Source organism: Polypterus senegalus, chromosome 5 (assembly GCF_016835505.1).
Source record: "Polypterus senegalus isolate Bchr_013 chromosome 5, ASM1683550v1, whole genome shotgun sequence".
Taxonomy (NCBI): domain Eukaryota; kingdom Metazoa; phylum Chordata; class Cladistia; order Polypteriformes; family Polypteridae; genus Polypterus; species Polypterus senegalus.
The window spans coordinates 165420106-165443122 of NC_053158.1; positions in this window are offsets into that span (position 1 = coordinate 165420106).

Sequence of the window (23017 nt, forward strand, 5' to 3'; positions counted from 1 at the left end):
ATTTTAACAGACAAACATTTTACCTGACTTTTGTCCTTACATCTGATACATGGAATTGATTGAGCCCTAGAGTTTGAAAACAATATTAAAAACACATTCACAAATATATATATAAAAAAAAACTTAAGACCCATTCTAATGCATTATGCCCAGCAATAAAATGAGCAAATCCATTCCTTAGAACGTAGTGTAGCTAATGTTCAGCGGGTACCCAGCTGGCAAAGGCTCAGACTCATTGCTCAGAAGGCATTTGATCCTTCCATCTGTTCACCCAACATCCATCTACTTTCGTAAAAAACAGTTTCGGAGGTGGCCAGGCCAAAGCTGCCATGTCAATGCCCACTGGTTATAGACAATGAAGTAATCAAAGATAAACCAAAAAGAAAACCTGAGCTGTTTCTGCGACTTGCTGAATCCTTTGATGGCTGCTGCATCATCCCACTGTTGGTACACAAAATTAAAGAATACATTAACCATAAAACAAAATCTTTCTTCACAGAAATATGCAATTTATGCTTGACCTGTTGTGGGCATAAGTCAGAAATGGTAAGGATGTTCTTCACATATTCTCAGTCACATTTACACTATTGGACTGCTGTTCATAGGCACTAGCGCAAGAATCGAGGAAATCCACTTGATATTTTTTAAAGAAACATTATTGATGAGCTGGCCCTGCTAAAGCTTATTCTGCTAGCATTGAACACCTGGTCGCAGCCAAGATGGGATGGCATGACACTTCACCTTAGAGGACATAATTCATTTATTCACAAATTCTGTTCAGTGTCGTTGGGGGGCTGGAGCCTATTCTGACAGCACCAGCCGCAAGGCCATTGTAGGATACACACAAACACACATACATAACACATGCACACACACCTACATTCACCCTCACACAAGGGCCAATTTGGAATTGCCTGTTAAACTAATATGTGTGTCTTGGGAGTTGTGGGAAGAAAATAAAAATAAGTACATGGAGGCCAACCAACACAGACATAGGGAAAATGTGCAAACTCCAGACAAAAAATACACAGATAAAGAATTTTAAGTCATGATGATATATCTGTAAAAGTGGCAGCACCATGTGCTGTGTCACAGTACCACTTCTGTACTACCACAGCAGTAATGCCCGAATTTTGAGCTATCAATTAACCATACTTAGAGAATACAATAGTACCTTGAAATAATCCTCATGAACACAGGGAGAATATGCAAACTTCACACAAACAGAAACCACTGTGTCACCGTGCCACCCACAAGACAGAATTAGCACAAGTCCAATTTCTTTTTTGTGAAAATATTATCAATGAAACAGCACCAGAGTCTTTAATATCTTTTTAGTAACTTGCTTCTCAAAGACCAAAAAAGCAGCGACAACCAGAGAAAAATGAAATCCTATAAAATTAAGCCACCCCACTGGGACTAAGTAGTCCTGCTCACTAATAATTTTTCATCCATGCTCCGGCTCATCAGGTGCAGGATTGTAAGGAGATGGTGTCTAACACTGCCGAATACGGTTCCAGTCCACTATGTAGCAAGGTCACGGAGATAGCGACACTCTCTTAGAGAAGATCACTTTAGAGCTAAGATTGAACCTAACATGCATGTCTTCATGATTTGGGAGGAACACCCATGCAGACAAGAAATGAGCCTGTAAACTCTGCACTAGTAATACTCTTGATCTAATCAATCAATCCTGTCATAATTTGATTTTATACACGTTTATTTTGATATAGTTATTAATTTTAAATGTGCTATAAAAAGAACTAGAAAACACTTCACTGTTCCCATCAATTTATGCTAAATACAAGGCACTAGACAAGCCATTTATGGAATAATTACTCACCCGGAGAGGTGTAAAGGAGGAACTGCGGAAGAGGTACTCTGTGGTCCAGACATGGCACTAGCTTTATCAGACCTGCAAGAAAATGTGTACATTTTACATAATGAACCAGCCAAAGACAACAAAACTTAATATGACGAGCACATCATTGAAAGTTGCAGAAAGAAACCTGTTGCTGTTAACAGCATTAAGTCAAATGTTAGATTAATATAATTTGATCATTTTGATTTAAACATGGGTGGTGCTTCTTGTAATGTAGCTAATGCAGGAAAGATAAAGATGGCTGACTTGCTGTAATAAAGTTTTAAGTTTGTGCAAGTTCAAAGGAATGGCAGCTACAGGTTAATAACATCAAGAAGTCACAGTGCCTCTGTTTCATTCAGATGGGCTTTTGCAGGCTCAGCTCCTGTGGACATCTTAGGGAGCACTTCCCTTCAGTCATGTAATTTTTTTTAAGGTTTGACATTGACATTTAAATAGAGACATTGATTGTACCCTTATATTTATTTAGATTCTTTTTATTCTGTTTATTGTGCAAATAAATTTATGAAGTTATTATCATAGTAATTAGTACACCAAATCTGGTACTGCATTGACAAATTATTTTGTTTTCAAGCAGGGGCTTTGAGATGAACTTAAAAAAAATGCAGACTGGATCATCACAGTGTAAAATAAAAAAGAAAAGATGCATTTGAAAAATCAAATAACTTGTTTCTATGATAAGCTCAGATACAAGCAATCTCTTTTGAGATGTTGGAGATACTTATTATTTGTTGATATCTGGATCTGAACATGAGCTGCAATGCCTTTGGTTTAGACACTGCTCTGCTCACCATGAAATGCGCTGGGATAAAGTGTGGCACATCATTCATAGGACCCTTTGAGTCACAGCATGTCAGCCAAGATAAAAATGTAGGTACAAAATTTACTGAGTCAGGGCTAACATTTTTACCTACATTGCTTCTTTATTTTCCTATCCAAACAGTTACCCTAAAAACCCAGATTTTTACCCTAAACAATTTTTCGCTAATTGGTTATATCACATACAATAGAGATTCAGTATCATATTATTTTTATAATATTTCATATTATAATTTCTATCCCTGTCAATATCTTCACTTTGCTGTATGTTATTTTTTAGGTACACAAAGCATGGAATATTCTGGGCATCAGACCACTGGATTTAGTGTTCGGTAGGTTAGGGTTAGGGGTGTCACTTAATGCATAACAATTAGTGGACATGTGCTGTAATCTTGTCTTCAAAATAACTTTAATAAATTCAAATTGTACAGCAGTACATTAGAATTATTTTAAGATTTCATAAAGAATACATCTATACATGCTGTACACTTTATATTATATAAAATTTGACCACAACAACATTTCACTACAGCAGTATCAATTATTTGCACATAAAAGAGACTTGAATGACTGATACTTAGCAAACTGACTAATGCTGGGCACATATGATAGATCAAGATGGATAGACCAGTTTATCTATCATTTCAGTGGTTGGGTTCGGTGCCAAGACTGTAAAAAGCACTGCTTTAGGGTCAGAGATATTGCTAATAAATAAGGCATAGTATAGATATATAGACCAGGTCCAATATGTGACCATGACAGTAAGTAGGCTCAAAGTCAAAAAACAGTGCAGAAGGGATAGGAATTTACTTACAAGCTTACGTTTAGGAGTAGATGTTAATGGAAAAAATGGCTTAAGACAGAAATTCAGTCAGAACACTTTAAGTTTCCAGTAGCATGCTGAAGGACAGTCAAGAATGATAAGCAGGATAGGACCAAAGTTTATCATCAGTTTTAGGGCCATATACTCAAAAGACCATGGACATTCAAAGGGAGTTATTTTGGTGTTCAATTGAGATCTAACAATTACCACCAAACTGCCATCCTGACCTAAATAGCAACTGTAAAATAAATATAATAAATAGAATCAGTTGCCTCATTCAGAGATGCAGAGCCATTAGGTTTTTTGCTTTATTACACATGTTCTGTGCAAAATGTGTCAAGATGTCTATTTATACAACACCTTTAAGACTTAAAACCATGCCTGAGCTCAGTTGCACTCAGTATTAAAAATTGGGATTTCATCTGCTTTTACCCTTCATGGAGATCCTGTGCAGACCATGCTTTCTCACCTGACCTGCCCTTCATGTCATCAAATTATAGACTCGGGGTTGAATTCTTGTTTTGTTAGGTCTTGTATTTTCATTTTTTATTTCTGTGGTGTTGTTTCTAGATTTTGAATTAATTTGTTGTGTACATTTTGTAGATTTTATCTGCTTCATTGTACACTGTGTTGTTTTCTTGAAATAAAATTAATATTAAACTAGTTAAAGGACATTGCTAAAGCAGAGAGAGACCCTCATGATCAGAAGTCAGTGGGTTTACCTCTTTCTTCAGATTCTTGAGATTTGCACACCAGCGGGATTATTTCACTTTTTATTGACTACAGCACAATTCCAGTGGGACGCAAGTTTACAAACTCTTTGTTAATATTTGGTAGCATTGCCTTTAAATTGTTTAACCTGAGCCAACATTTTTGGGTAACCTTCCACAAGGTTCTTACAGTAAGTTGGTAGAATTGTATCCCATTCCTCCAGACAGAACTGGTATAACTGGAACGGGTTCATAGGCCTATATGTAAACTTCTGACTTCAACTATACGTATAGAGATGTATGTTAGTTATTTTATCTTCAGTATTCACTGAATGGAAGTTTGGTTTTAATTGGGTATATGAGAGGATGCAGTGTGTGAATATTTATGGAAAAGGTTAACAAAATGGAGAGGAAGTGAAGTTTGGGTGCCTTAATGGAGTCAGTGTTGGCAGATGTTTTATTTCTTTAACCACAATTGTGAGTGTGATGGTTTGATTCTAATGGTTGATTTACACTAATGAGTTATACTTTTTTGAGTTATTGTGTGTTTCCCTTAGTAATTAATGACTTTGGTATTCATTTTTTATCTCTTTATAGAGATAATTCTGTTTTTAAACGATTTCTATTATTAAAAAGTGTTTTAGGGGGTATATGACAATTGTGTGTTAAAAGTGCACAAATTGTCAGATTCAAACCATAGTGGTTATTAATGAAGGTGGTGGCAGCTAATGCTAGCTATTGTGTGACATTGAATATTCTGACCCTGCTGGGTATTTGTTCTCATTACAGCATTTTTAAACTCATCATTTTGTTAAGCCCTGTGCTTTATTGTTAGTATAAGGGTATTTTTTTTTTTCATTAAGTTATTTGTTAAATGATAATACAAATAAGTTGAAATGGTTTATTTATTATAGTTAACTGTACTTGACATTTATCTTTTCTTGCGATTAGAAAATTGACTGCCTCTTTATTTGAAATGGGTTAGGGGCTGGCCTTGTATAGAACATGCTAAATTGTTGGGTAAATTAGCGAATTCCCTCTTGTACATTTACTTTCGTATTAATGTCATTGTATCTTACATAATACACTATGAACATTAGATACACTTTAAATTAAATTTACAGCTGTAATTTTCTTTCAAAGTATTTTCTTCATTGGAGGGAAGTTCCTATTGTTAATTGAACTTCATATTGAATTGGACAGTGTGCCTCAGCTCTCAGTTAACAGTTTCAGAGGTTGCGCTGTTTCTTTTACAATTCATAGGGATGTTTACTGTTTTCACTCCATTGTGTGCACATAAATTGGTTCTCAATGTTTTGCTCTGTCTTTAGGTAAACCTTTGTTGATTATTTAATTGTAATGCAGAAGTTGGATGTGATAGAAATGAGAACGTTGACATGCATGTGTAGAGTTACAAAAAAGGACAGAATATGAAATTAAACAACCAAGAGGTATAACAAATGTGGAGAGATACCTAAGAAATTAAGGGAAAGTAAGTCGGTGGAAGTGGTATGAACATGTGTTAAGTAGAGGCAGTGACTATGTAGGTAAAAGAGTGATGGGAATGAAAATACAGGGGAAGAAAGATGACAAAGTGGAAGTGGATGGATAAAGTAATGCAGTAATCCTGAAGAAAAAGGGTTTGACTGGGGAGGAGATGTAGGGTCAAGCTGCATGGAGAAGGATGGCCAAACACATCAACCCCACGTAGAATTGGAAAAAGATAAAAAAAGAAAAGGTTGTTTCACAATCAGTCAGTCATTCACTGCCTCTTGACTTTTTTATTTCTACTTTTATTGTGTATTCAGAAAATTGCATTAGTATCAAATTTATGTTTTGAGATTTTTTTTTTTTTGCAAAAATCTTTAGATGCTTGACTTGTCTTTTTGTTTTAATTCATGTTTTCTGTGGAAGTAGCTGTATACATTAACTCCAAACACTGACAATTAATGACAAGTATTGCTGACACCAGGGCAAGTGACACTGACAGCTAAAGAGCAGCCATTTAGTGTTATCAGCTAGTGTGCTTATTTGTAAATTAACAAAAATAACCTGAAAATGAAAAGGAATAATGTACGTAAAACCAACAAATAATTGTTATGCATCTGAATTAGTGCTTCATTTAGGAAAAATATAGCAAAACCAATTTGTTATTTCTGGAGTGATACAAAAAAAAAAAACCCTGGAGAGACGCAGCTTTCTCAGTTCTATTAAAAGAAGAAATTTGTTATGATGAAAATCTGCAGAAACAGGGGACATCCAGGACTGAACCTGAGAGCCCGTATATAATGCAACTTGTTATTAACATCAAGATGCATAATACATGGTAGCCAGTTTTGTTCACAAATGCCTCTATTTTTGTACTTTAGTAGACAGTGCATGCTTGAGTAGATAATGTAAGTTAACTCTGATGACTGTCAAGAACAGTTATGCAAAGATTTAGGACCTCTTATTTAAGGTGCATGAGTGGATTCAATAGGGGAACCTCCCAAAGAGCCATGGACAGGACAAGAACATAGAGGTAGACACAAGATGCTATGTAGTGTATTCTACTGAATTACTCCAAATGAACTGGATTGCTGATTAGGGATGGAGTGAGCCTGCAATGATCCTCAGTCTTATTCATGCCAGATTGTCCCCCATGAAAATAATTTTACCTTTCAATATTTATTTTAATTCCACTGAGGACTAAATATATTTCTTACTGAGAGACAATATGGGTCACTCTCATTGTTAGGCAGATGTCTCCCCGAGTGAATAACTAGTAAAAATCTGGTTCTAGATATAACAGAAAACAATGAGAGGAGAGTAAAAGCTGCTGGTATCACAGGTCAGCCTTCATATAACAGCTTTTATGAATTCTAAAGGATCTCTTGACCCATAAGAAACTATTATAACAGTCAAAAGTCCCTGAATTTGAATGTGGTGTCAGGCTTTGAAACAAATAAACACCTAGTGAATTGCATGATGTGAAAAAGCAGGATGAGGAGAATGTTAGAAGAGATTGTGTTATGTTATATAAGGTTGGGGGTGGCAGTAACTGGACAAAAATGTAGCAGGACTTATGTGTTGTAAACCTTGCTTTGTTACAAGGATTTAAAATTAAAATATTTTTATTTTGTATTTCTCATTGGTGTCCTGTGAATGAGAGACTGTGGTTGGCTTCATTAAGTCAGACCACCCCAATTAAACTGCATAGTTACATTTTCAGGCCGTCCAATTTGGTCTGTATATTTAACAGTAAATTGGTACCCTTGATCCAGTTTATGTACCAAAACACAGTTTGGTCAGAAGGTTCCTTTCCTCATTCATTGTATAAAATTTTAAAACTTTGGCAAAAGCCTTAGGTGGTTAATGTTAGTGAAGGTTTCCCATAAATAGTACTAGTTTGTGTATTGAGCAAGTGCATATCAAAAACAGCAAAGTATTCAGACTTAGAGGGGCTTTTTGGCCCCTGTGCAGTATATGTCCCTGAACCCAACAAGACTCTTACTTCACCACCTCATTCACATTGGAGGCCTCCTCCGGCATCTCATCTGCTTTCCCATGGCAGAGTGCATGGCTTTGTTTCCTCACTGCTCTCAGGATTCTTCGCCTGATGCACTGAAGAAGCTCTGCATTTTTGTTATGGATTTGGCCACGGATCAGTCTCAGTTGAGACCTATGCTGTAAGTCAAGGGCCTGCAGCTCCTTGTGAAGCTTCTTTTGTATAGCGCAGATTCTTGACTGTTGTTGCAGCAATTCAAGAGAGAGCTCTCTACTCTCCCAAAACATTGCATGAGGCATGCCAGTCAGCCGCCTTGCCCACCCAGCAAACAGCATAATAGTGGCAAGGAAGAGTAATGCAAAGGTTGCATAGAGGACAACCTCTTCTGGCTGAGAATTATACAGAAGATAAACACATTTCACACAGACAGTCCTCCATAGCTCAAAATCCATCTGGTCTTGAGACCAACAAACTCCAACACATGTTGTACTACACTGAATAATTAATCCACCAGCCAAACAGCTTCAGCATTTAGAGCTGTACCATTCAGGACATCTTCACAGGGTGGGGAAGTTAAGCAGTGGAGTGTTGCATTGCTGAACTACATCCCATTACATTTGATTTTGTAACTATACAGTATATTTAAGAAATCTTGCATGTGGGTCTCATTCTTAGTAAGAAAGTCAACCTTCATCCTCGAATATGACCAGAGGAGATCAATTAAAGGGTTGACTGTCTCTATAAAGAAATTTGGTACAAAAATGTAGAAATCTTTGGGAAAAATATCTTTGGTTAATTAAATTGGATATGACTTTCAGAGTAGCAACGTGGGTTTTGCTGTTGCCTCACTGATTCAACATGTTGGCATTAAATTCCATGTCTGATCAATATCCTTGTGGAGTTTGTGTATTCTTCTTGCACTTTTGTGGGTTTTCCTCAGATTTGTATTTTTTATTCTTAACATCACACATGTTGGTTAAGTTGATTGGTGATTCTGTGTTGACCTTGTGCAACTGTGGGTGTGAACTTGTGATAGACTGACGCTTTGTCCATTGAAATTTCCTGACTTGAGCCCAGTGCCAAGATAGGCCTTGACCCTCCTTGACCCGAAATTGGATTAAGGGAATTTGAAATGATTGTTATGATAAGCATTCACATACCTTCTTACTATTTTATAAATCTCGTGATGCATGCCTTTTAAATTAACAGTGGGACCAGGCAAGCCCATGAAGTGTTTTTTTGTTTATTAAAATGTCCCTAGCCCTACCCCTGATAAACTGATACCAGCACTAGCTCAGTTGCCTAGCAACAACTCTCTGTTAAATGTCTTCTAGTTTCGGCTAGATCAATTAATGTTATGTCAACCATATTCCAAAGTGTCTCTGACTTTGAACCCAGACCATTTTATTTTGGAGAGGGCATTTTTTTCTTTATAATATAGAAGACCAGAGGGTGATATTTGTGTTGGGGATTTAATTGGGTTGGTACACTGGAGCTGGATTCAGGCCTTGGCCTGGTCTCTCTTTTATGTGGAGTTCATTTGTTTTCCCCATATCTACAGTGCATCTGGAAGGTATTCGCAGCGCATCACTTTTCCACATTTTGATTTTGTTATGTTACAGCCTTATTCCAAAATGGGTTAAATTCATTTTTTTCCCCAGAATTCTACACACAACACCCCATAATGACAACATGAAAAAAGTTTACTTGAGGTTTTTGCAAATTTATTAAAAATAAAAAACTGGATTTTGGTCTCGTCCGATGTGAGAGATGGATGTCTTAAGTGGAGCTCCGCTAGCAGCAGTGTGATTTTTCATATTATTTGCTTATTATCCTGAGATATCCTGCATTTATTCAACCCAAGGAGACTGCTACAGTATATATGTAAGCATATGTAAACATGGCCAGCAAGAAAGGGGGTCCAAAAGAAAAGAAAACTAAAGCTGCACCCAAGCCAAGATCAGCAAGCCCTAGCTCAAGATACGGCCTTTCAGAGAGAGACCTGGAACAGCTGGGCGAAAGTACAGACTCTTTGGGACCAAGGTCCGCTACATCGTCGCTGGCTGAGAGTGAAAAGGGGAGCGAATGTACGATCGGGAGTGCAGATCTCGATAGCTCGCTGATCGGAGAACACCTGAAACTGGAAAGGGCCTTACAGTCCGCGATCTCAATTACTCCACGCGAGCCGGGAATAGCGGGGGCACCGGCTACAGTAGAGCCTGACCCTTCACCTACGGTACAAGAAATCACAATTAAAATGTCTAAACTGGAGGTGATGCTCGCTGAGATCGTACAAGATATAAAGAAAACCGAGAAGGCAAATGAGAAAGCAAGGGCAAAGGCACATGAGAGGCTGAAACAAGAGTTGCTGGAATTGAAGCAGGAATGGCAGCAAGCAAACGAAACACAACGGCTGATGCTGCAACAGGCAAATGAAAGGCTGTGACAAGAAATGCAAGTGGAAATGCGAGAGGTGCTGGGTAAAATTGAAACGCTTACTGATCAATTGGAGGATCTCAAGGAGACATTCACAACTAGGATTGAATTAGCCGAAAATTTAGCTACCAGTGCTGAAGAAAAAGCAGAAAATGTCAGCTCCGAATGCAAAAAACTCGGAGACAGACTGGCTGCTTTGGAAGATGGAAGTAGAAGGTATAATGTCAGTATTGAAGGTCTGCCTGAGAATCGAGAAAGTTCAAACCCGGTGAAATTCTCTGCTGAACTTTTTTCTAAAATAATCGGGGACGACTTTAAAGCAGAATCTGAGATAGCAGCAGCTTACCGCGTACGCGGATCAAACACCGTTAGACCCTGACCAAGGTCTTTTATAGTTCGTTTTGAACGATTATCATTTAAGCTAGAGGTGATGGCACTCCTCAGAAATAAGGAAGATATTACATTTGAAAATAACCACATTCGTATCTTTCCTGACTTCTCTCCAGCAACAGCTACTAAACGCGCAGCCTTCTACAACATCAAACAGCGGTTACGGCAAGCCAGCGTCAAATACAGCCTCTTGTATCCGGCAAAACTTAAAGTGGAACGGCAAGGTCATTTTTATATCTTCGCTAGCAAGGAAGAAGCAGAAAAGGAATTAAGAAAGCTAATCCCGGGACTATTCTGATACATAATAGTGAGTCATGGCGTTTAATGATAAAGCAAGAATTAATAATCTACTGTCTGATCTATTCGTTTTAAAATATGGGTTTTTATCAGCATATACAGTAATCCCTCCTCGATCGCGGGGGTTGCGTTCCAGAACCCCGATAGGTGAAAATCCGCGAAGTAGAAACCATATGTTTGTATGGTTATTTTTGTATATTTTAAGCCCTTATAAACTCTTCCACCCTGTTAACATTATTAGAGCCCTCTAGACATGAAATAACACCCTTTAGTCAAACGTTTAAACTGTGCTCCATTACAAGACAGAGATGACAGTTCTTTCTCACAATTAAAAGAATGCAAACATATCTTATCTTCAAAGGAGCCATCAGGAGCAGAGAATGTCAGAGAGCTGCTAAGAAAAGCAAACAATCAAAAAATCAATACGTGCTTTTAAGTATACAGAAGCACCGCTATAAAGCGGCATTTTGTAGAGGAGCGTCCGTGTCCTCTGTGCAAACAGCCCCTCTGCTCACACCCCCTCCGTCAGACAGACAGAGTGAGAAAGATAGAGAGAAGCAAACAATCTCAAGCACCGCGCGGGAAGCATATCTTATGTCACTGAGGAGTTTTAGTTAATATGTAATACATGCTCTGATTGGGTAGCTTATAAGCCATCCGCCAATAGCTTCCCTTGTATGAAATCAACTAGGCAAACAAACTGAGGAAGCATGTACCATAAATTAAAAGACCCATTGTCTGCAGAAAGTGGTGAACCAGCGAAAAATCCGTGATATATATTTAGATGTGCTTACATTTAAAATCCACGATAGAGTGAAGCCGCGAAAGTCGAAGCGTGATATAGCGAGGGATTACTGTATTCTCATATATTCTCATTATTACTTAGTATTACTAGGGCGTTATCTGTTTATGTTTTATTGTGCTTAATTACTTTTTCTTTCTTTCCTTTTTTTTTTCTTTTTCTTTTTCTAATTACTTCATCTCTACCCTAAACGAGACTGTTCAATATCATACCCTTGGTTTATTGTTATTGCTATTACTGCATTAAGACTTGTTATGCTTATTTTGGTCACATCTTTAACACCATCACCCGGGTTTATTAAGATGATATGTATCATCTTAATGCACTAAAATTGCTGAAGACTATATATATATTTTAAGTGCAAAATTCTTTTTTTTCTTTTTTTTTTTCTTTTTTAAAGACTATATTGGTAACAGATATCTCTATCTTTTAACCCTAAAGAGCCGCTGCATTGGGGCTTGTTTTGCTTTGGACGTGCTCTGTCTCTGGGTATGTCAGAGGACTGGGACTGTGTGAAGTGGGTTTTAGCCTCACTTGGGGAGGCAAAAAGGGAGGGTGGGGGGTTAAGGGGGGGAGAGAAAGAGAGCAGGCTTGATCTATACCTAATCTATCCTATTAATCTTATAATTATAACTACCAACGTAATAATAAGCTGCATGGCAACAACTCTAGGGGAAATAGGAAATTAAGGCCGAAGCTGTCTCACTTCCAGTTAAGACTATAAAATGACATCAAATACTCAGAATCAGTGTCTCCATGACGGGACAGTTAACTTCGTAAGCTGGAATGTTAAAGGCCTGAATCACGAATTAAAGAGTACTCTCTCACCTAACAGGTCTAAACGCTAAAATAGTATTTTTACAGGAGACCCACTTACTAAGCAAGGATCAGTTCCGGCTGCAAAAAGACTGGACTGGCCAAATGTTCCATTCTAGTTTTACAAAAAACTAGAGGGTGGGAATTCTCATACATAGAACAGTACCATTTGTAGCATCAGATGTAGTATTGGATCCTGAAGGGAGATATGTAATGGTCATGGGAGACTTATCTAACTGTAAAATGATTTTGATAAATGTTTATGCACCTAATGTTGATGATAAGGAATTTATACAAAATTTATTTGCATCCATTCCCAATCTGAACTCTCATAAAGTTATAATGGCGGGGGACTTCAATTGTGTTCTAAATCCACTTTTAGATAGGACTTCCTCCACAGGGGGAACGGCATCTAACACCGCAAAGATAATTACAAAGTTTATAACTGATCACAACTTATCAGACCCTGGAGGTTTTTAAACCCAAATTCAAGAACATATTCTTTCTACTCACCAGTGCATCATTGTTACTCAAGGATTGATTACTTCTTTATAGACAATAACTTCTTGCCTATGATTAAATCTTGCAAATACGATGCTATTGTTATTTCTGACCATGCACCTATGATCTTGGAGCTAAAATTTACTAAGCCCCATACACTCACCCGCAGATGGCCTCAACCCGCTTCTATTAGCTGACGAGAATTGTACGGAATTTATATCCAAACAAATCAAATTCTTTCTAGAGACAAATACATCACCCGAGATCTCTGCAGGAATACTCTGGGAAACTCTTAAGGCCTTCTTAAGAGGTCAGATTATCTCATATCTTTCCCACAGAAATAAATCCGAAGCCAAGAAAGTAGCAGAGATAAAAAGCAAAATTACTAAAATAGATGAAGAACACGCCAGACTACCAAGCGAGACTCTACATAGGAGGAGGCAGGCTCTACATTCGGAATTAAACCTCTTGACAACTAAAGAAACTGAACAACTAATCTACAAATCCAGACATCATTATTATGAACATGGAGAGAAAGCTAATAAGCTTTTAGCTCAACAAATTCACAAGCAAGAAGTGCGCAACGCAATCTCGGTAATCACCAATACGAACGGAGATAAAATCATTGAACACAAAAATATAATGCACACTTTCAGAGACTACTATAAATCCCTATATACTACTGAGTTTAAAGAAGACAATACACAATCTAATACATTTCTAGATACATTACAGATACCACAAATAGACGCTTTTAGTGCGGAGGAACTTGATAAACCTCTGGCGTTATCAGAATTACTAGATGCTATAAAGTCACTCCAAGGCGGGAAAGCAGCAGGCCCTGATGGCTACCCAGCAGAATTTTACAAGAAATTCTCCGCTCAGCTAGCTCCCCTCCTATTAGCAACAATCCTGCAGTACTTGTTTGTATTCCTTGCTCTGTGCTACAATAAACACACGGTATCGGCAATATACAAATAACCCAATTGTGCTCCACTCACTTAGAATCTGGAACCAATGTAGAAAGCATTTTAAGATGGAGAAGCTTCTATCTGTGGCACCTCTGCAAGAGAACCACCTCTTTCAACCTTCACAAACATATGCAGTTTTTAATATCTGGAAAAAATTTGGAATATACTTGCTTAGAGATATTTATATAGACAAAGTCTTTGCTTCCTATGAACAATTACATTCCAAATTTAACATTCCAGCTACACATTTCTTTCACTATCTTCAAATCAGGAACTTTGTTAAACAGAACCTTCCAGATTTTCCTCATCTTCCACCCTCATCCATGCTGGAAAAAATATTGCTCAATCTCAAGGATTTAGACTCCATCTCTACAATATATAAAATCATTTTACAATCCCTTCCTTTCAAAGATCCAAGAGGACACTGGGAAAAAGATCTCTCAATTAATATATCAGAAAAGGAGTGGAAAGTGGCAATGCAGAAAATTCACTCGAGCTCCATATGTGCAAAGCATACAATTATACAACTTTAAATTATTTATCGAGCACATCTGTCTCGACTAAAACTCTCCAAAATGTTTCCAGGGCATGATCCAACCTGTGAACGTTGCAACCAAGTCCCAGCCTCACTAGGTCACATGTTCTGGGCCTGCAACAAATTAACATTATTCTGGACAAAAATTTTTAATTACCTTTCAGACAGCCTTGGACTCGCAATCCCTCCTAACCCTTTAACAGCTGTTTTTGGGGTTCTTCCAGAGGGGCTTAAAGTGGAGAAAGACAAACAGATTGTGATTGCATTCACTACACTTTTGGCACGCAGACTTATTCTGATAAACTGGAAGAACCCAAACTCTCCTTTTTTAAGTCAGTGGGAAACCGATGTGTTATATTATTTGAAATTGGAAAAAATCAAATACTCAGTTAGAGGATCCGTACAGACTTTTTTCAAAACATGGCAGGATCTAATCAGTAATATTTTAAAATAAGTTCATGAAGCATAGAGAATTTATTAATTTAGGTATGTTTAAAAGCTGTAAAATTTTTATGCCATTTGGCTTGCTCTCTCTCTCAGGGGTGGGGATCGATCTGTTCTTAACTCTATTTTTCTTTTTGTAAAAACTTGATTGCTTTGTATGGAGTGCAATAAAATCTGTTTCCCCTGATCATCCTTGAGATGTTTCTGCAGCTTAATTGGAGTCCACCTGTGGTAAATTCAGTTGATTGGACATGATTTGGAAAGGCATACACCTGTCTATATAAGGTCCCACAGTTGACAGTTCATTTCAGAGCACAAACCAAGCATGAAGTCAAAGGAATTGTCTGTAGACCTCCGAGACAGGATTGTCTCGAGGCACAAATCTGGGAAAGATTACAGAAAAATTTCTGCTGCTTTGAAGGTCAGTGTGGGAACCACCCACAAAGCACATGGGATATCACCTAGGCCATTCCCCTTTACCAAAATGCACACAAATAAAAGTGTACTTAATAAAATAAACATTAATACAAATAAATGGCATAAAAATAAATAAAACAAACATGAAACACAACTGTAAACAACAGCCAGGAAGAAAATTCTTGCTGAAACATGACACTACTGTCATCTTTAAAGTAAAATCCTTCTGCAGCTATGCATTTATTTAGACAACATTGCCAATGCTGGAAACATACCTGGAACTTTGTTTCTGGTCCTTTGAGTTTCTTTGTCATGTTACGCTGACACTGACATGTCAGAAATGTCTGAAAATTCTGTCCTTTCATGGCAGTTGTCACTTTTGGGAAGAGTCAAAAATTGTAAGGGGCTAACTCATATGAATAAAGTGGATGATCCAATTTGGTAATTGATTTCTTACTCAGGAAGTCACAAACACTGAGGACATCAAGGCTTGGGGCATTGTCATGATCGATGATCCACTTATCATACCACAGTTCAGGGGCCTCATGCATAACAACGTGCGTAGAATTCACACTATAACATGGCATAAGCATAAAAACGGAAATGTGCTTACGCGCAAAAAAAATCCAGATGCATAAATCTATGCGTTCGCCCACTTCCACGTTCTTCTACTACATAAATCCTGGTCAGCGTGAAAAGAAACACACGCGCCTGCTGTCCCGCCCCTTCTCCTCCCAAAATTATGCCTCTTTGAGTAGGCAAATCAATATACAGTAAATAGCCCTTAAGCTCAGCGTTCTGTGAAAAGGCAATGGCAAAAGCAGAGGGGGAAATAGAAGAATTTCAGCGAATACCAAGTGGAGGCAAAGAAAAACATACTATTTGTTGGTTTAAACAGTGGTATAAACAACAAACGGAAGTTGATCGAGTGACATTGTGTGTCGGAGAAACTCGAAAGCTCAAGTTCACAAAGTCGCACAGTACCCGAAATAAAAAAGAAGTTGTCAGATATCAAAGTCGCCGTGAAAAGGCAAGTCGTAGCCCACTGTCTGAGTTTCATATGAAAGCTTATTAGGGTACAGAGAAAAAAAAAATAGGTACACAGTAAGTGAAAAAGCACGAAATGTCAACTTTAATCACAGTTTATTTTATCATTAAAGTAGAACATCATTAACGTCATCTTAAAATCGTTTAATTTACTAGTTTATCAAATCCCGTCATAACTAAAGTAGCACGTTAAATACTTTGTTTTGTATTTGATCTTCTGCAGTATGTTCTCTGTGTGTGTGAATCACTACGGGCTTTCTCTTCCTCCGACAGGACACAAGTGCAAGTTTACAGTGAGGTGATTGTACTTATAAGCTTTACAAGGAGCACTTGATGGAGTACGTTTATAGTTCTTGGGATGAAACTGTTTCTGAACCGCAAGGTCCATACAGAAAAGGTTTTGAAACGTTTACCGTGTGAGAGCGGTTCAATAGACAGCATGGCTGAGGCAGCGTGTGCTTGATGCTGTATATCGATAATTCTCTTTCCAATCAGCTGCTCCGGGTGGTGCAGTGAGAGTAATATGGAAAAAGATGATCCACTGTGGCAACCCCAAACGGGAGCAGCTGAAAGAAGAAGAAGGTGCAGTGAGAGTAACAATGCTAAAGCAGCTATGGTATTTGGAATAGTTTGGCCATTCTGTGGACCATTTTATTGTTACAGGTTAATTACAATCAGATGCATTAAAGTAATAAACAGTATGTGGTTAATTTCAGTGTATTTATAAAGCCGTGTCAGGGATGTGGATCTAAAAAAGAAAGGGTAACCACACTGGAACAGTAGCACTGCTTTGACGCTGGGTGCTGCCAGTCTGCAAAACCGGGCGCAGAACTTGCATACGCCAGGGTATGAGCTACTGTGGAAATGTGCGTGGCTTTATGCCAAGTTTAGGTTTTATACATCGCAATTTGAATGTGGAAACAGGCTTATGCAACATTTTTGTGCATACACACCGTTTATACATGAGGCCCCAGGTCTTTTCCTTCTAACAGAATCCTGCAACCTTTTCAGCCCTTGTAAATAGCATTGTTGGTTGACTGTTGGTCCCAGTCCAATGAATTTGTGATGGACTATCCCACTGTGATCAAAAAAACGTGATCTTTATCCACACGGTCGACAAGATGCGAAGGAACGTGTACAATTTGGGGGGGTTGCGGTTGCAACATTTCCATTCAAAGAAAGCAGATACACATATAAATGTAAAAGATTTTGGAGTGCATGGTGATGGTTCTCTTTCAAAGTCTGTAGATGTGAATGTATATTATACTGGAGTAACTCTTGGGGGACTGGTTAAAGGATAAGCTTGGTATTTTTCAAGTCAAAGAAATTTCTTCACAAATATGGCATTTATGCACTTGTCATACAATATTGTGTTCCAAAGTTAAGCATTTACTATACATTTTTAAAATATCTTACCTGCACTGGTGCTTTTCAATAGAGGCTATGGGGTATGGTGTGCCCCCAGCAAATAAAAACCTAACAACTTGCTGATGAAGTGACAAAAGTTTTGATATAGGAAAACAGGCCTTCTGTGTTTCCAATGCATATTCATGACAACAAAAAGGATCTGGAAATAATCATTTTATTGCATATTCCTGGTACTGTTTTTGATGCTTAGGTGAGGTGAAAGGCTATAGCAAAAGAAGAGAAATGCTGTGGTGGCAAGCATAGCTGGTCTTCTTTTAAAATGGCTGAATCTCATAATATTGGTGTTTTTTGGTTCAAAAATAACATGTATAATCTAGATTAAAATGTGCATGTAATTAAAAGACACAGATCAATACTTAACAACTGTCTTGGACATATTTGGTAAGTTTTTAGGCTTTTTTATTTCTGGCAGTGCCCCATGGCCCATATCCTCCATTGTAAAGTGCCATTCAGGGCAAAACATTTTTTTAATTTATTGAAAACACTTAACTTTATGGAATACAATTTTACATGGCAAATGCATATATACATAGTTGTGAAGAAATAACTTTGAGTTAGTAAATGTATCCATTAATTTTAAACAGACACCATCAGTTCCAGCTGGTCACAGATCTGAGGACACCACTACTGCCTCTACTTCTCACTTCCTGCCTTTTTCATTTGAATGAGGCAACGCCTACACTCAAAGCCACAACGCCTGGCACCCTCACTTGAGCTTTATAGCGTTCATTGAGCTTTGTATCTGCATTAAACTTCGCCAATCTTTCTCCTTCCATTTCACACTTCACTGTACACGCCAAACATGAATGTGTATCTTCTTGTCCAGAACACTGCCCCTTCTTCAGTTGTCTGTCCACCCTATTGGATAGTACTGTGATTCACATGGTCTGTAAATCGCTTCTGCTCTGTCCTTTGATTGCATAAAGCCTGCTTTTAACACAGCACAGAGCATGTATGTACATAATATTAATAAATATCAACAAAAAATGACCAAAAAAAAGGGTAAACTGATTTATATTTTTGTATACAGGGGGTCCTTGGGTTACAATGTCCCAACATACAACGTTTCAAGTTTACAACACTCACTCCCATAAAAACTTTTATAAAATTGAGACGTGATAAGAAATAAAGGTAAGCTTTTTTTACACTCATTTTTTCTGTTACTACAGTACAGTGTACAGTATATATATATATATATATATATATATATATATATATATATATATATATATATATATATATATGTGTGTCCTTTTCCTTTTTCTGTGGCTTAGTTGTGTTTTTATGTTCTAGATTATGATTTTGCAAATGTGTTAAGATAGGTAAGTGACTTAGGCTAGGGTGTGTTTTGACTTACACCAAAATTCGGGTTACACCACTGTGGTAGGAACAGAACTGTGTTGTAACCCAAGGACCCCTGTAATGTCACCCAATTTCAATTATATCAGAGAAAACATTTTTGAGATTTTGAGTTATTTAGTTTTTATTGTAGAGGGAACCTTCTCTAGATGTACAATCCTGCCCAAATTCAGATTTTATTGATGATTAAGTGAGTGAGTCAGTCAATTTTGCATATATGTACGTGTATTATAGGTCAAAAGATATATAGGGTGGGTCATAAGTTTCCATACATAGGAAAAATAAACATTTTTGTATGAAAAACCATTTTTATTTATATAATGTGCTCTACATGACTGCCATTGTTTTGAAAACACATTTCAATATGTGTCCGCCAGTGCTGATGAACACGTATTAGCACAGCTGGAGTTATGCTTGTAATGGGTGTTTTGAAACTTTCTAATAAGTTTTGCCACAGTGTCGTGTGTGATGTTCGTTCCATGTTTTCTGTTAAATTTGATTGCAACCACGTGACTGCTTCCTGACCCGGCCATCAGTATGATTTCAATTCGTTGCTCTTTATTCAAACACATTTTTTAGGGTATCTGAAATATAAAAAATGGAAACTTATGGTCCACACTGTAGATATAAAGATATTGTGATGGTTCTATATGATAAACTGTATAGAATTTTGAAAGTGTGCTGACTATCTGATCCACATTCTCTAGTGTTTTGCATTTACTGCATTTGAAGATGTATTTTTAGGTGTAAGTATTCTGCAGTATTTCCCATGTGTTCTCATCTTCTATTCTAACTGCCATAGAATTTCACAATAAGACAGTTTCACATTTTTTATTTGTTTTATTAGTCCGGAACTTTTGTTTGATAAATTCAAGTGTATCTCACAAGTGTTTTAATAATACAATTTTAAATCAATTTTCTTTCAACACCAATGTTTCAATGCCCATTGCTTCAGCTTATTTATCCCTACAGCATTTAGTTTGTGCTCTTGGTATCTAATCTTTTACCTATTAATTAGCAAAATGGCTTCCAGTTCATTGGGGGCATGGACTTGGCAAGTTGCCAAAAGTGCAGTGGAGGTAGTCACATCAATGTCAACTCCTGTACGTAATACAGATAAGATGGTGGTCAATCCCAACTCTAAAAAGCTTTTTCCATTTCTTTACACAGATTGTAGAGTTGAGACCTGGTAACAAGAGAGGCCACTGCTTTAAAATGAATTTGTGTTTCACTTATGTTTAACAATACAGGGTGGTCCAGATCTAATTATGCAGAACCAGATCATCTGGATGACTTTGATTTATGCAGGGATGATTCCAGTTCGGCGCGAAGACGATTCTTCATGTCGTCAGTTCACACACTTCTCCATGGTCCTGGATTTTTTGGGTGATTTTCTATGTAATAAAGTTAATAAGTTATAGCGTAATGAAATTTGCATAATTAGATCTGGACCACCCTATAGTGAAATTAAATAACTGATTATTGACTTTCATGGCACCAAAGAGCCTTTTCGCCCAGTCAGTATTCAGAGGTTGAATATGATACACTGCTACAGATACTTTCCATTTCAATGATAGACTGGAATGTAACTTTAAAGCTAAGAAACTATATATGAAAGGGCAGAATGATCTGAACTCCACAAACACACACACACACCCACACTGCAAGCACACACTAGGGACAATTTAGAATCAACAATGCACCTAACCTGCATGTCTTTGGACTGTGGGAAGAAACCGGAGTGCCCGGAGGAAACCCACACAGACACGGGGAGAACATGCAAACTCCATGCAGGGTGAACCTGGGTCTCCTAATTGCGAGGCAGCAGCGCTACCCATTGTGCCACCATGCCGCCCTCTGGTTAATAGTATTACCTTTTAATTTTTCAACTGGGTGGGAGCAACAAATTGGAATGGAAGTCATGTGGAATTTCCAACATGGAAAATTTAAATTAAAACTTTTTATATCTCTCATAACATGTCAAGCTAGTCCCTGGGATCATTCTAGAACTTGTGGCATGAACCATGAAGAGCCATGGCTAATGAAGGGATGTACCTAATTAACAATGTGGACAGTACTTTATTTAACATGTCAAGGCATTTGTGTTTTTTGCTGAACTACTATATAAAATTTTAATTTGCATTACACATGCATTTACAGTGGGATACAAAAGTTTGGGCAACCTTGTTAATAGTCATTATTATCCTGTATAAATCGTTGGTTGTTACGATAAAAAATGTCAGTTAAATATATCATATAGGAGACACACACAGTGATATTTGAGAAGTGAAATTAAGTTTATTGGATTTACAGAATGTGTGCAATAATTGTTCAAACAAAATCAGGCAGGTGCATAAATTTGGGCACCACAAAAAACAAATGAAATCAATATTTAGTAGATCCGCCTTTTGCAGAAATTACAGCCTCTAAACGCTTCCTGTAGGTTCCAATGAGAGTCTGGATTGTGGTTGAAGGTATTTTGGACCATTCCTCTTTACAAAACATCTCTAGTTCATTCAGGTTTGATGGCTTCCGAGCATGGACAGCTCTCTTTAACTCACACCACAGATTTTCAATTATATTCAGGTCTGGGGACTGAGATGGCCATTCCAGAACGTTGTACTTGTTCCTCTGCATGAATGCCTTAGTGGATTTTGAGCAGTGTTTCGGTCGTTGTCTTGTTGAAAGATCCAGCCCCGGCGCAGCTTCAGCTTTGTCACTGATTCCTGGACATTGGTCTCCAGAATCTGCTGATACTGAGTGGAATCCATGCGTCCCTCAACTTTGACAAGATTCCCAGTCCCTGCACTGGCCACACAGCCCCACAGCATGATGGATCCACCACCATATTTTACTGTAGGTAGCAGGTGTTTTTCTTGGAATGCTGTGTTCTTTTTCCTCCATGCATAACGCCCCTTGTTATGCCCAAATAACTCAATTTTAGTTTCATCAGTCCACAACACCTTATTCCAAAATGAAGCTGGCTTGTCCAAATGTGCTTGAGCATACAGCATCTCCTTGTGTAAAGTGCGCCGAATGGTTGAACGATGCACAGTGACTCCATCTGCTGCAAGATGATGTTGTAGGTCTTTGGTGCTGGTCTGTGGGTTGACTCTGACTGTTCTCACCATTCATCGCTTCTGTCTATCCGAAATCTTTCTTGGTCTGCCACTTCGAGGCTTAACTTGAACTGAGCCTGTGGTCTTCCATTTCCTCAATATGTTCCTAACTGTGGAAACAGACAGCTTAAATCTCTGGGACAGCTTTCTGTATCCTTCCCCTAAACCATGATGGTGAACAATCTTTGTCTTCAGGTCATTTGAGAGTTGTTTTGTGACCCCCATGTTGCTACTCTTCAGAGAAAATTAAAGGAGGAGGGAAACTTACAATTGACCCCCTTAAATACTCTTTCTCATTATAGGATTCACCTGTGTATGTAGGTCAGGGGTCACTGAGCTTACCAAGCCAATAATTAGTTCTAAAAGTTTTGAAATCAATAAAATGACAACGGTGCCCAAATTAATGCATCTGCCTGATTTTGTTTGAACAATTATTGCACACTTTCTGTAAATCCAATAAACTTCATTTCACTTCTCAAATATCACTGTGTGTGTCTCCTATATGATATATTTAACTGACATTTTTAATCGTAACAGCCAACGATTTATACAGGAAAATAATGACTATTAACAAGGTTGCCCAAACTTTTGCATCCCACTGTACATGACTCGATGACTTTACATGACTATTATTAATCATTGTGAGCGAGGTGTGTCCATGAGTGTGCCTGGCAATGGACAGACATATTTCTAATGCCGCTAAGATAGGCCTCAGACTGCAGCCCAGAAAAGTT